This window comes from Microtus oregoni, unplaced genomic scaffold, assembly GCF_018167655.1.
Source record: "Microtus oregoni isolate MIOR12 unplaced genomic scaffold, Mior012 000129F_ref0000347, whole genome shotgun sequence".
Taxonomy (NCBI): Eukaryota; Metazoa; Chordata; class Mammalia; order Rodentia; family Cricetidae; genus Microtus; species Microtus oregoni.
Genome location: NW_024544772.1, coordinates 1,068,658 through 1,074,035, shown reverse-complemented (window position 1 = coordinate 1,074,035; position 5,378 = coordinate 1,068,658). Strand labels below are relative to the sequence as shown.

Sequence of the window (5,378 nt, the reverse complement as noted above, 5' to 3'; positions counted from 1 at the left end):
TAAAAAGTGCTCTTAGCTACTGAGTCAGCATATAATAGTTCCACATTTACTACTTTAAAAATTATTATTTTATGTGTATAGATGTTTTGTGCACATGTTCCTGATGCCCACTGGGGCCAGAAGAGGACATCAGATGATCTGGAGTTATAGTCGTGAGCCATCATGTTTATGCTGGGAATAGAACTCAGGTCCTCTGGAAGAACAACCAGTGCTCTTATCTGTTGAGCATCTCTCCAGCCACCAGATTTATTTACCAGTATTCTGACTTTATAGAGAAGTAATATCTTGTCTAAAGTAGGATTTTCAACTCAAGAAGTTTTTATTTGTTTCTTCAAAACAATTGAGAGGGAACTTGAAAATGAAAAAAATTTTTTTTTTTTTGAGACAGGGTTCCTCTGTGTAGCTCTGGCTGTCCTGGAATTCTGTAGTCGAGGCTGGCCTCGAACTCACAGAGATCCACTTGCCACTGTCTCCTAAGTGCTGGAATTAAAAGTGTGTGCCACTATCACCCAGCAATGAATAAGTTGATAAGAGCACTGACTGCTCTTCTGGGAAACCCAGGTTCAGTCCTGGGAACATACTTGGCTCACAACTATCTATAGCTCAACCTGGCGCAAAGGTATACATACGTTCAGGCAAAACACCCATGCACGTAAAGTCTAAATAAATACATAAATAAATACATAGATAAATAATGGCTGGGGAATTGACACAGTGGTGAAGAGCCCTTTTTTTTATTATTATTCTCCTTTTTTTTTAAATTTATTTAATTATTAAAAAGAGCCCTTATTTTTATATTTTTATTTTTTATGTTTTCAATTTTGGTTTTTCAAGACAGGGTTTCTCTATAGCCTTTGGGGCCAGTCCTGTAACTAACTCTTGTAGGCCAGGCTGGCCTCAAACTCACAGAGCTGGGATTAAAGCTGTGTGCCACCACTGCCCGGTAAGAGCCCTTATTCTTGCAGAGGATCAGAGGGATTGAGTCCCAGCCCATCTGCCACCTGGCAGCTCACACTGTATTTGAGGAACAACCACCTTCTTGTTCTTGTTCTTCTTGTTCTTGTTCTTCTTGTTCTTGTTTTCTTGTTCTTCTTGTTCTTCCTCTTCCTCTTCCTCTTCCTCTTCCTCTTCCTCTTCTTCTTCTTCTTCTTCTTCTTCTTCTTCTTCTTCTTCTTCTTCTTCTGCTGCTGCTGCTGCTGCTGCTGCTGCTATTTGCTTGCTTGCTTTGTTTGTTTGTTTTTCTTTGTGTAGCCACAGCTGTCCTGGAATTAGGTCTGTAGACCAGGCTGGCCTTGAATTCAGATCCACCTGTCTCTGCCTCCTAAGTGCTGGAATTAAAGCCCTGCGCCACCACCATGACCCCAGAACAACCTTTTCTAGTCCTCACGAGCACGGCATACACCTGGTGTAAAGATATACAAGCAGGCAAAACATCCATTTACATCAAGTAGAAAAGGGGGGGCTGTTAAAAAATAATCAAGAAATTGCTATACCAGGTGGGAGGGGAGCTTGTTTAGTTCCGCCCATGATTGAACTTAAAGCCACAGACCTCTCATTTTTTTCCTCCCCATTCCAGTGCCTGGCCATGTGCAGCGCTGACTGTTGTTGCTGCTGGCATGGGATGTAGCACAGTTGACAGAGCTCCGAGAGTGTTTGCCTAGCATGCACAAGCCCTTGGCTTTCTACCCCCAGCAACCTATGAAAAAAGGGAAGAAGGACTGTTAGATGGAGGCAGAGGCCTGCAACTCAATGTCCTCCTCTACTAGACAGTGAGTGTAAGGCCACCGGGCTAAGAGAGATGATGCGTGCCACAAAAAAAAAAAAAAAAAAAAAAAAAAAAAAAAAAAAAAAAAAAAAAAAAACCTAACAAACTTCCAACCAACCCGAAAGACTAGCAGAAAGAAAGACCATCTTTCTAGGCCTAAAGAAGCCTACTGACAGTGCAGGTGTACCACAGGGGCAGCCTAATAATCTTCCTCCGTCCAGAACAATTTATCGAGGGCGGGTGCTCTCCAAATCACATACACGGTCGAGTCACGAACCCATCATTCGGTGCTGCAACTCCTCTGGAGGCCCCAAGCCCCCACCTCCCCCACCCCCGCGCCGCACCTGCTGTAGAACTACATTTCCCATAATCCCAACCGTCCAAACCCTGCCCTCGAAAGCGGGTGGAGGCGGAGCCTGTTGCCCCCTGGGTACAACGGGCGTCCCGGGTGTTTGTCCTCTGCCCCCTGGGTTATGATTCTGTAAAAGGAGGTTGGTGTCCCTGATGAGGGAGGCGGCCTGTCGCAGCGAGGAATAATGAAGGGCTCCGCAGTGTAGCGCGGCAGAGGCAGCCGAAGCGGGGCGAGCGTGCCAGGATAGAGACGCAGCCGGGGGCCGCAAGCCGCTGAGCCCCGTCGGTCTGTGAAGGTGAGTAAGGGGGTGCAGCGGCACTGACAGCTCCCTGCCAGCCACGGTGAGCATAACTACCAGCATTCCAGACAGCTCTAATATCCACTGACCCCTAGCTTATGACATCGGGGTTCCCATGACTTCTAAAATGCGCCTTACAATCAAACGTCCAGTAATTCCCATCTAGTAATCCTCTAGTACTTCTTTCATTGCCTTATGTCAGTGTTCAGTGTCTTTCTCCTCAGGACCATGCGTTTTTAATATGGCAGGTGCTCGCTCACCATCCTGCCCATCCCCCCCCCCCCAGCACTTAGCCAACTGTGAGGTGCTGAGGGTAAAGTCGGTTGCATGCTTGATTCTTTCTGTTCAATCTAGTATCACACTTAGTACCTGTCTCTGATGTGCAGCAAGTTATTCGTGACGGCCACTGTACAGTATCTGCCAAAAATAAATAAAATGAAATGGTACTTGGGGAAAATTTGCAATTTGCTGAGCATATAATTAAACCAACTGTGGAGACAGAGGCAGGCTGACCTTGAGTTCAAGGCCAGTCCAGAATACTTAGTTTCAGGACAGCCAGAACTGTGTAGAGAAACCTGTCTCAAACAGACAAACAAAAATCAGTCAAGCCAAGTCTTGACTGAACCCTGAGTCGTTTGTCATACCTTTAACGTGATTTGACTGAGTTGCTTAACCTTCTTTCAGGACCTGCTTTTCTTATAAAATGAGAAAACTGCATTAGGTGAATTCTAAGACCCTTCTAGGTCTAACATTATATGCTTGGTGGGTAGAAGAATTCAGATTGTTTCACAATATGTAATTGCTAAACATCAATGTCCACCTTCTAGCTAACATCAGTAAAATAATAAATATAAAAATGTATATATTGCCAGGTGGTAGTGGCACACGCCTTTAATCCCAGCATTTAGGAGGCAGAGGCAAGTGGATCTCTATGAGTTTGAGGCCAGCCTGGTCTACAAGAGCTAGTTCCAGGACAGGCACAAAAGCTACAGAGAAACCTTGTCTCAAAAAAACCAAGAAAAAAAAAGTATATATTTTTGCATAGCAACTTTGTTACAAAGAACTAACTTTTTATTTTTTTTTATTTTTTATATGCATATGGGTGTTTTGCCTACATATGTCTAAGCACCACATGCATCCAATGCCTGAGTAGGCCTGAAGGAGGTGTTAAACTCCCTGGAACTGGAGTTAGGGACATTTGCTAGCTGCCATCTGTGTGTTGGCACCAAACCTCAGTCTACTCTCTTTGCCCCCAACAACTGACACTTACTAAGAACATGTAACCCACACCTTAATTTACTTTGTTATTGAAAAAAAAGAAAGAAAATTACTGATAATACAGGTTTGTTGCTCATCGCTGTTTTGTAGGTCATGGTTAGGAAGAATTCTGAATACAATGATAAACACAGTATGCGTGAAGATGGCTCAGATCTTAAGACCACATCTCATAAATGCTTCACTGATTCCTCACGGGGTAAAGATGCTGTCAGATTCTGGATCTAGGATGATCTCAACCCATAAATCCAAGAAGAAGAAGATAGGCTGCTGAATCTAGATGAAGGATGCTCTGCAGATGACGTCAGGGAGTCTTTTCATAAGCTTGCCAGACAGTATCATCCAGACAGTGGCTCAAATAAGGCTGATTCTGCAACATTTATAAAGATCGAAGAAGCTTATCGGAATGTGCTTTCACACGTGATAGAGCAAAGACAGGCCAGACAAAACAAAGCTGAAGACACAGAAGAGAAGGACAAATTCAAATACAGTACACCTCAGCACCGGCATTACTTAAGCTTCGAAGGCGTTGGCTTTGGGACACCAAGTCAGCGAGAGAAACAGTACAGACAGTTTAGGGCAGACCGTGCTACGGAGCATGTGATGGAATATCAAAAACAGAAACTTCAGAGGGAACACTTTGCCAATAGCATAACTGTCAAAGACGTAAGACAGAGCAAAGAACAAAAGATAACTCAAGCCATAGAATGCCTGGTGGAGGACCTCATCCAGGAATCGATGGCCAGAGGAGACTTTGACAACCTCACCGGAAAAGGAAAACCTCTGAAGAAATTTTCTGGCTGTTCATATATTGATCCCATGACTCACAACTTAAACAGAATATTGATAGATAATGGATACCAACCAGAGTGGATTCTGATGCAGAAAGAAATCAAGGATACCATTGAGCAACTTCGAGAAGGACTGTTAGTATCTAGGAAGAAACTTGGGAACCCTCTGACACCCAAAGGACAGAAACAGTGGAACCAAGCCTGTGAGCAGTTTCAAGGCAACATCCAAAAGCTAAACAAGCGAATCAGTGATTTCAACTTGATTGTTCCCATCCTCACCAGGCAGAAAGTCCATTTTGATGCCCAGAAGGAAGTGATCAGAGTCCAGAAAATGTACGAGGCCTTCATAGAAGCAAATGAAAGCACAGATGAAAAGCCAGTCCACGTTAGCCAGGAAGAAGAGAAAGCGCCCAGAGTCAAGACAGGCTTTCTAAACTGGTTGACTTTGTGGAAATTCATTAAAATTTGACTCTTTTGACATTCACGGTCATTCCTGCTCTGGTCAGTCTTGAGTTGCCCTGACAGCAGCTGTAGAACCTGAGATTGGTTGTTGTACCCCAAGGACCTGAGAGTTGTGTGCCTTTTTAGTGTTTACAGAACTAAACACACCCCTGGTGATAGATGAAAAAACATAAGAAACCAACTTGAGAGAAAATTTATAGCATTGCTATAAATAAGGTTGTGGCAAGAAAAGGTCCGCCATCTGAAGGGAAGGTTGAGTCAGGCCAGTCTGCAGTGATGGGTAGGACAGACTCAGATCCTCGACTCGCTGGGGTGCTCCTGAAGCCTCAGTGCCCTTTGAAGCTCTAGGAACTCAAAGGCAGTTGCTGTCGACATTTCTAAATGTAGTTATTTAAACAACAAAACCAAAAGATGTATTTTTGAAATACATCTTTG

At 43.9% G+C, this 5,378-nt stretch overlaps 1 pseudogene; it reads left to right on the top strand.

Moving 5' to 3' along the window:
• The first annotated feature begins 2,351 nt into the window (after positions 1–2,351).
• On the top strand, positions 2,352–4,959 carry LOC121444520 (annotated as a pseudogene).
• Positions 4,960–5,378: the final 419 nt, after the last annotated feature.